The sequence below is a fragment of the Cnephaeus nilssonii genome (genome assembly GCF_951640355.1).
Source record: "Cnephaeus nilssonii genome assembly, chromosome: X".
Lineage (NCBI taxonomy): Eukaryota > Metazoa > Chordata > Mammalia > Chiroptera > Vespertilionidae > Cnephaeus > Cnephaeus nilssonii.
The window spans coordinates 32,320,406-32,330,774 of record NC_137071.1 but is presented as its reverse complement, the minus strand read 5'-3'; the positions used below and the strand labels follow the sequence as shown (position 1 = coordinate 32,330,774).

General features: G+C 39.6%; 1 pseudogene across 1 annotated transcript; it reads left to right on the top strand.

The window, feature by feature from the left end:
* The first annotated feature begins 8,911 nt into the window (after positions 1 to 8,911).
* Positions 8,912 to 9,879, top strand: LOC307095276 (adenosine kinase-like; annotated as a pseudogene). Its single transcript has one exon. The product of its transcript is annotated as an adenosine kinase-like (transcript).
* The last annotated feature ends 490 nt before the right edge of the window (positions 9,880 to 10,369 follow it).

The window sequence follows — 10,369 nt, the reverse complement described above, 5'->3', positions numbered from 1 at the left end:
GCCAGGACTGGGGACTCGAGGGATAGAGCTCAGAAGGCAGACACCCTAAGTTTCCTGGGCTGAGTCATTCCCTCATCCAGCAGAGGACATCTTTCCCACATAGCCATTTGCCTTGCCTTGGAGGAAGACACACTATTGGAAAACACCTTGCCCTGAGGCCACTTAAGAGAGTAAAAGTAACAATTAGCCTCCAGACAGAAGCAACTGCCCCACACTGTTGAAAACACTCTCGATACACCTAAGGACAATTGCCTGAGGGCAATTCAAGTCGGAATCCTATTAGTCTGTAGACAGAGGCAGTCTCTGGAGACTTTGAGTCTTTGCCTGATCCAATTAGTCAGAAACGGCCTTTAATACTGTCCTGCACTAGAGATTGAGAGGTGTAGAGGATCTACCTAATACAAACCCAAACAGACAACCAAAATGAGGAGACAAGGAAACAACCCCCAAATGAAAGAACTAGAGAATTCTCCAGAAGAAGAGATAAATGAAGCAGAAATAAGAAATGTATCTGAAACAGAGTTCAGAGTAATGATGGTAAAGATGCTCAACAGTATGAACAAAGATGTATTAATTATGAAAAAAGAACAGTCTAAGATAAAGAATGACATAACACAAATAAAGAACACATTAGCCAAAACCGGTTTGGCTCAGTGGATAGAGCATCGGTCTGTGGACTGAAAGGTCCCAGGTTCGATTCCGGTCAAGGGCATGTACCGTGGTTGTGGGCACATCCCCGGTAGGGGGTGTGCAGGAGGCAGCTGGTCGATGTTCCTCTCTCATCGATGTTTCTAGCTCTCTATCCCTCTTCCTTCCTCTCTGTAAAAAATCAATAAAATATATATATATTTTTTTTAAAAAAGAACACATTAGAAGGAATACACAGCAGATTAGGGGAAGCTGAGGATTGAATCAGTGGATTAGAAGACAGAGAGTTGAAATATCACTCAATCAGAGAACCAAAAAAAAAAAACAGCAGAAAAACTTAAGGGTGCTGTGGGACAATGTGAAACATAACAATGTGTCCAACCAGACATTCTGGTTACTTATCACATTCATATTTTTACTTGAATTGCTGCCAGAACAGTGCCTAAATGCATTAGAGATGGGTTGTTCTTTCTGATTGGTTCAAATATTCCAAGCTGTAATGATTAACCCCTGGGACACATGATGATGTATGTCCTCAAGATAATCTCTCTAAAAAAGAAGTCTCCAAGTAGCCACATGAAGAAGACACATGTAGAAGTTCTCACCAACAACCTCAGCTAAGGCCCCAGCCAATGGACTGCATCAAATTCCAGATATATGAATAAATAAGTCTTCGAGTGGTCCCAACCCCCAGTCTTTGAGCATCTTCAGCTGAGGCCCTAGATATTTTTGAACAAAAACAAGAAATCCTTGTTTTGTCCTGTCCAAATTCCTAACCCAAAGGACTTGTCATCATAATAAAATGGTTGTTTATTTCTGCCTCTAAGTTTGGAATGATTTATATTATTCAGCAAGAGTTAACTGGAATATAAGTTTGTACCTGTAGGTGGAGTGCTGTTATAACAAAACCTAAAAATTTGTGTCATTGGCTTTAGGGCCAGGTAGCACATGGAAAATGGAAAAGTCTTGAAAAGAGTAGTAGAAAAATCATACAGACCTGGAAGGGGCAGTTGGTAAGGGCTTAAAGAAAATTGGAAGCTGAAAAAAAAATGGAGTCCTTATTACACAGCAGCAGAAAGCAGCAATGTCATACTATAGTAATATGGAAAATAGGAAATATACCTAATAAACTTGATTATCTGTCTATATAGAGAGATATACAGGCAAAACATTGAAAGTGACTCTTGACTTCTTTTCACTGAATATTATAACACTAGAGGCCCAGTCCACGAATTTGTGCACAGGTGGGGTCCCTTGACCTGGCCAGGCCAATTGAGGCTGTGGGAGGTGGGCCAGGGGGAGGGGCCAAGGGAGGTTGGCTGGCAGGGGGAGGGGCCAGAGGAGGTTGGCCAGCTGGCCAGATCAGGACTATCGGGGCCAGCCAGCTGAGGGTAGGGGCCGGGAGAGGTTGGTTGTAGGAGCACACTGACCACCAGGGGGTAGCTCCTGCATTGAGCGTCCACCCCCTGGTGGTCAGTGCACATCATAGCGACTGGTTGACAGGTTGTTCAGTCATTCAGTTGCTTAGGCTTTTATATGTGTAGATGTGGGGGGAGAGATGTGAGCTAAAGAATTAACTTAAAGAATCCAGAACTTACTGGGTTTGAAAAATAAGTTTGTTTCTCTCTGCTAGCCTGTCTAGACTGTGATTCTCAAATTAGAAAGGGCTTTAGGCCAAATATCAAAACCAGATTGGGATTGTAAAATATTTTATTAAAACCTCAAAAATATGTCAGATAGTTCCTCCTAGAATATTTCAGATAGACAAAGGTCTTCTAAGGATATTAAGGACATACCTTACAGATCCTTTTTGCTAAACAATAGAGCTTTTAAAAACTTTAAACTACCTACTATAGTCTCGCATGGCTTTTCCCCCCTAATGGAATGAATTATAAATTAGCACACAGAAAGCCCACAAAGTTTTTCAAGAAATTGTATCAGCTTGGACTAATAAGGATAGAAATGTTACAAAATGGAGTGCTTTGGATGTCCATACTACTACAGGAGGAAGCAAATTGAGAGAACTATTCAGCTTCAAACATAAACTATTGTTTTTATGCAACAAGAAAAGATGGCTTAGAGTTGGAACCAAGTGACCAGAAGGTAGAGTGAGAAATAATAGAAAGCAATTTCCAAGCAATAGAACACAAGGAGGAATTGGCAACATATTCATACTTAGATTTCAGAATTGCTATGAACTAGTGATTGTAACATTTGTTCTATTTTTCCCTCCTCTCATTTCCATCAGTGTCTATAGTGGCTATGTTAGGCCTGCCCCCACAACTGTATGTTGGGTATGTCTATCAGATAACTTGTAACTTTAGTTTTCCTATCTTCAAGTCAAGATATACTCAACAAACTGTATGTTAAGAACCAAATCTGAGCATCTTCATCTATACCTACACTTTATTTAGAGAATGTTATCTGGTAGTTAAACTTATGTCATATGGGATTAGACTTGGAGGAGGGGATCAGTGTATTTTGCTTGTGAGAAAGATGATAATTGTTATAGCCAGTGGGCAAGTTGTGACAAATTACATTTTCCAAAGTTAACTATAACAATATCTTCCATATCATATGCTCTTATTAAAATGTGACTTTGACATTTTTTTCATCAAGAGTTGGGGTTTATGTTCTCTCCCATCCCATTCAATTTAAGTGGGCTTGTAACTATGGAACAACTGATTCTATGTGAGTTCCAAGGCTAGAACATAAAAGGTGATAGAGTTTCTACTTTGTGACTACTGGGACACTTGCTCTTGGAAAAAAGCCACGAGGCTGTGATGAAGTCTAAGAAGTTATGTGAAGAGGTCACAGGTTCCAGCAGACTGTCCCAGCTGAGATCAGAGATGACAGCACCAATTGCCAAACATGGGAGTGAGTGGGGCTTCGGATGATGTTAGCTCTCAGTCTTTGATTCTTCCAAGCTGAGGCCATAGACACTGTGGAGCAGAAACAATCCATCTCTGATGTGTCCTTTCCCAATTCCTAACCTGTAAAACATATGTGCATAATAAATCAGTTGGTACATGCCATTAAGTTTGAATGGTTAGTTATATTGCAATGGTAACTGAAACAGGACTTAATAGCCAGTAAACTTCATTCATAAGTCAGGTACTAGCCAGATAGGTAGAGTGTTCTATGATATTTCTGTCTGAAGCATTTCATTTTTAGACTTTTGAACCTGTATGTATGTATATCCTATCTAATTAAAGAGTGATATGCAAATTGACTATCACTCCAACACACAAGATGGCTGCCCTCATGTGGTCAAAGATGGCTGTCCCTATGTGGACACAAGATGGCAGCCACAAGATGGCCAGCAGGGGAGGGCAGTTGGGAGAGACCAGGCCTGAAAGGGAGGGCAGTTGGGGGCTATCAAGCCTGCAGGGGAAGGCAGTTAGGGGTGACCAGGCTGGCAGAGGAGGGAAGTTGGGGGTGATCAGGCCTGCAGGGAAGAGCAGTTGGGGGGGACCTAGGCCTGCAGGGGAGGGCAGTTAGGGGCAATCAGGCTGGCAGGGGAGCAGTTAGGCATCAATCAGGCTGGCAGGGGAGTGGTTATGGGGTGATCAGGCTGGCAGGCAGAAGCATTTAGGGGCAATCAGGAAGGCAGGCAGGCGAGCAGTTGGGAGCCAGCAGTCCAGGATTGTGAGAGGGTGGTCCGGGGATCGGGCTTAAACCAGCAGTTGGATATCCTCCAAGGGGTCCCGGATTGGAGAGGGTGCACGCTGGGCTGAGGGGACCCCCCTCTCCCATGCACAGATTTCGTGCACCTGGCCTCTAGTATATCCTCATCTGAGGATATTTTTCCATTGATTTTTAGAGAGAATGGAAGAGAGAGGGAAAGACAGAGAGAAATATTGATGTGAGAGAGACACATCAATTGGTTGCCTCCTGCACGTGCCCAGACCAGGGCCCAGGCTTGGGAAGAGTCTGCAACCTACATGCCCTTGACTGGAATCAAACCTGGGACCCTTCAGTCCTCAGGCCTACACTTTATCCACTGAGCCAAACTGGCTAGGGCTGAACCTGCATTTTTTGAAATTTAACCTGGATAGTACAGAAAACTCATTGTTGCTTGGATTAGGAGTTTGTATGAGAGATATATCTGTGGCATATATTAAATATATCAAACTGGTCAGTCCACTTCAACCTTTCTAACCTCCTAATACACATAAGGAATGAATCCCATTCTCATAAGTAACAGTGTCTCACTAAAACAGTGGTATTTAAGTATAAGGATAGGAGGTATATATTATAATCTATAAGGAGTAATAAGAGGGAATATGTAGTGCAAAAAAAAAAAACACCCTAACCCCTAGAAATTCTTATGTTTTCTCCACTTGAGCTTCTATGATTGATACAAGATAATGGATAGGTCTCAGGGAAATATTAGCAATTATCAATTTCTCAGCAGCCAGAGGCATTGAAAAAGACAAAGGGAATCATTAGGAACTGAAATTATTTTATAAGTGTCCTTGAGTTGCCCTGGCCAGGTAACTCTGTTGGTTAAAGTGTTGTCCTATTACACCAAGGTTTTGGTTTTGATACCCAGTTAAGGCACATACAAGAAGCAACCAATGAACGCATAAATGGGTGAACAACAAATCAGTGTTTCTCTCTCTCTCTCTCTCTCTCTCTCTCTCTCTCTCTCTCTCTCTCTCTCTTTCTCTCTCTCTCTCTCTCTGAAATCAATAAAATTTTTTAAGTATCTTTGAGTTGCAACATAAGGCTCTGAAGTTTAATATTTCTCTAAACATGGTCCTTTCATTGATATATAATTTCAGGGGTACACAAAAATAGATAGAGGCCTCACAGTAGTAATAAGGTTATTTAAAGGTGAAGTAGAAAAGCTGTCATTAAGTACTGGGCTCTGAGTGTCCATCAGTAGATAAATGGATAAAATAGATATAGTATTAATGGAATACACTTGGTTGAAAAAGGAAGAAAATTTTACCCTTTGCAACAGCAATGGATGGACCTGGAGAACAGTATGCTAAGTGAAATAAGCCAGTCAGAGAAATACAAGTACCATATGATCTAACTCATATGTAGAATTTAATGAACAAATGGAAATAACAAGCAAAATAGAGACAGATTCATAGAGAGCAGGAAGACAGTTCTGGCGATGGGGGGGGCAGTTATTGGGGAGGATGGAAGGATTGATCAAAAATGAAAAAAAGAGGAAGAACTCATGGACAAGGACAACAAGTGTGGTGATTGTGGGAGGGGTGAGAGGGTGGATGTGAAAGATGGTATAGGGGCGATGAATGGTGATAATAAAATAAAATAAAATGAATGTGCTTCTAAACTATAATTTCACAGTTAAATAAACATACAAGCCTTAAATGAAAATATATATATATATAACTGGGTTCTTTCTATCAGTGATTCATCTCCCTTACAATAACAGGACTATTTCAAAAGTGCTGAGAAAGTCTAAAGTATTATCATAAAATTGTAGTTCAATGCATTCATTATGTGGTCTGACTCATCCATTTGTTGCCTGATGGGAGTAAAACTCAAGTCTGAGATAAAGAAGAGCAAAGATACAAAATCAGAAAGATGATTGTTTGAGTTTACCTCTGTTTTCTCTAAATATTCTTTTCCTAATGCATTTTCAAACCAGGCCCACCCTTTTACCCTAACTCCCTCCAATACTGTGTAGCTATGTTGTCCCATCTTTGTTATATTTTGTCAGTCTTGGAATTGAGATTTCTTTGTCTACTTTTCTTAACTTGTATTTATAATGTAATTTATTTCATTATGAAGGCCTCTCATTCTTTTTATGTAACTTTTTTTCTCTTTCCTTTTGTCCAAGGCCAAAGTCTCTCTAATTTCTGGATCGCTGTATTATCTATGTAACTTATTTAAAGCAACCAGCAAATTTGTAAGAAACCTATAAATCACATGCAATATTGAACAAAGATACTGAAGTGGGGAGAAGGGGTGAATAGAATTGCATCAAAATTTCTCTCTAATATTGAAGGTGGGAATTTAGGTTTTCAGAGAACCAGAGGATTTAGAACAGGGAATACCTCTGAAACCCCTGTTTCATTATAAAGAAACTTGCTATGCATAAGCTTACCTAAGGTCTGGTATTTTTGTCAGTTTCGTTTACTAATATATCCAAGTACTTACAATAGTTTCTGGCATATAATAGGTGTTTAATATAAAATTTTATTGAATGATTAAATGCAATTCCCCTTCTGTCTAGGAGACAGACTGATATAGTAGAAAGATATTGAATCTGAATTGATCCTTTATTCAATATCAAATGTTGGAGTTACCTAAGAGTTCAGTTGTGGACTACTTTCTCTTCTAAATCTATATTTTTTCCTCAGCTGCTATCATCCACTCCCAATACTTCATTTGCCATATATAGGCTGATGATGCCCACATTTTTATTATTATCAACAATTTAATATGTTCAATTACCTGCTTTACAATTCCACTTGAATTACTTACAGGCATCTCAATCTCATCATATTTCAAATTGAATTCATTATCTTCCCCCACTAAGATGAGTGAAATCAATCCTTCTGTAGTGTAAATGACATTGATTGAGCCTAATTTTAGCCTTTTTAAGTCCTAAAATATTATTTCCAGCGGCAGATGATATATCCATAACAAACTCCCTTTACTTACCTTATATACACTAGTTCACCAGAATTATAGATAAATGGAAACAAAACCAACTTTCAATCTCTATTTATTCCTCCTAGTTAAAATCCTAGAACATTCATTGTTTAAGATCTGAGCTAATTTAATTTCGAGTTTGAGATTTAGTCAAGCTTTGAGAAGTAGAATAAGGGGTTGAGAAGAAATAGCAGGGTTAGGGACATGGTATAGCCTCTGTATAAATGATAGGTGCTTAAGGGAATAGGTCAACTTAACTTTGAATGACTCAAGGAAATATTAGGGTTAAATGTCAGGGTCAGGACAGGACTTTTCAATATCAGCATCAACACTATTGACGTTTTGGACCAAATAATTCTGTGTGTGCATTGGGGTGAGAGGGCTGCCCTGTGCACTGTGTTATGTTTAGCAGTATCCCTAGGTTTTACCCACTAAATACCAGTAGCACACTTCCCCCAAAGTTTTGACAACCAATATGTCTTCAGGTGTTGCAAAATAACCCAAATAGCAAAAATTTCCCCAGTTTTATAGCCATTGATCTAAGAAGATTGCTTTACCAGAGGTTAATAACCTAAGAAATCATAATATAGAACTATAAACTAGTGATATTATTACCAATTCATTCTGTACATACACCTTACCTGTTGCGGTAATGAGACAAAATCAGAACATTTTTGAATGGGCATGATTATCATATTCACAGGCAATATGACCAGATACAAGATGTATAGAATGGCTTATTAGGAAGCTAATAAAATTACTCAATTTTATTTGTATGAAAGATAAAATTATAATAATTGATGCAGGGAAAATATATCTTTACTAGAGGCCTGATGCATGAAGATTCATGCAAGAATGGGCCTTCCTTCCCCTGGCTGCTGGCACTTCCTTTGCTCCAGCCAGAGCTGCCTTTTCACTACGGCCCGGAGCCGCCTTTCCTCCTTCCCACACTGCCTAGAGCTGCCTAGAGGCCCTGCCTCCAGCCGCTCAGCGCTTGCGTATGCAATTAACCCGCCATCTTTGTTGGGTTAATTTGCATACTCACTCCTGATTGGCTGGTGGGCGTAGCAAAGGTACGGTCAATTTGCATCTTACTCTTTTATTAGTGTAGATCAGTTTAAGAGGCTACTTTAGAGAAAAACAATAGTTTTTGCCACCTCACAACACAAAATTGAAAGATAATGGATTACATAAACTATCTAGAAGTATTGGGAGTTCTAAATGACAGCATTGCCATTAGCAGGACACTAAAAGGACATGGATGTCGGCTATTTAACGTCCCAAGCCCCCCGACTACAGCCAATTTGAATAGACCTATAGAAAATATTAGTTCTGTCAAGATGCTATTAAAGAGAGAATCACACAAAGAACCTCAGATAAGTCGAAGCAAAGGCTCATACATTTTTGGCCTCAGCCAACCAGTTGCATGAGCGACAAGACCCCAATAATCATTTCTGTATTATTGCTGGAACGAATTCCTAGGATGCCATATTATGCCTTGGTCTCCATTGTCCCTAACATCTTGCTTGTATTGCAGAAGGTATTGAATAACACTTTTAAATTAGATGTTATGGGGAGGCACTGGAACACCTAAGGGGTGGGGCGCACGCTGGATCCTAAGTGGGGTGGGAGCGCGAAGATGGCCGTGGCAGAGGAGGAGCCGAAGCCCAAAAAGCTGAAGGTGGAGGCATTGTGAGCGCTGAGTGAAAATATTATCTTTGGAATGGGAAATCCTCTTCTCGACATCACTGTTGTAGTGGATAAGGATTTCCTTGATAAGTATTCTCTTAAAGCAAATGACCAAATCTTGGCTGAAGACAAGCACAAGGAACTCTTTAATGAACTTGTAAAAAAATTCAAAGTCGAATATCATGCTGGCGGTTCTACCCAGAATTCAATTAAAGTGGCCCAGTGGATGATTCAGAAGCCACACAAAGCAGCAACATTTTTTGGATGCATTGGGATAGATAAATTTGGGGAGATCCTGAAGAGAAAAGCTGCCGAAGCGCATGTGGATGCTCATTACTATGAGCAGAATGAGCAGCCAACAGGAACTGGTGCTGCATGCATCACTGGGGCAACAGGTCCCTTGTAGTTAATCTTGCTGCTGCCAGTTGTTATAAAAAAGAAAAACATCTTGATATGGAGAAAAATTGGATGTTAGTAGAAAAGGCAAAAGTTTATTATATAGCAGGCTTTTTTCTTACCATTTCACCAGAGTCGGTGTTAAAAGTGGCTCAGCATGCTTCTGCGGACAACAGAATTTTCACTTTGAACCTGTCTGCACCATTTATTAGTCAATTCTACAAGGAATCATTGATGAAAGTTATGCCGTATGTTGACATACTTTTTGGAAATGAGACAGAAGTTGCCACTTTTGCTAGAGAGCAAGGCTTTGAGACTGAAGATATTAAAGAGATAGCCAGAAAGACCCAAGCTCTGCCAAAGGTGAACTTGAAGAGGCAGCGAGTTGCGATTTTCACCCAAGGGAGTGATGACACTATAATGGCTACAGGTACATGTGCAAACTGTGTGAGAAAATCATTATTATGGAGATTAATCATTCATAACAAAAGTCTATATCCTTTCTAACATAATTAATTCAAAACATGCAAACTGTGTGAGAAAACCAGTATTATGGAGCTTAATCATTTATAACAAAATTTACATTCTTTCTATTATATTTAATTCAAAACACCGTACTTTTTTTTAACCACCTTAACTCATTTTGCTTACACATACACACACACACACACACACACACACACACACACACACACACTTCTGGCAATCATCAATATGTTCTCTGTATCTATGAGTTCGGGTGTTTGTAGATTTCACATGCAAGTGAGATCATACCTTATTTGTCTTTCTCTGACTGATTTCACTTAGCATAATGCCTTCAAGGTTCATCCATATCATTGCAAATGGAAGGATTGCCTTCTTTTTTATGGCTGAATGTTATTTTAATGTATAAATGTATAAAAAATGTATAAGTATACATACATTTTCTTTATCCCTACATCCATCATACGGACCACTTAGGTTGCTTCTATGTCTTGGCTATTGTAAAAAATGCTGC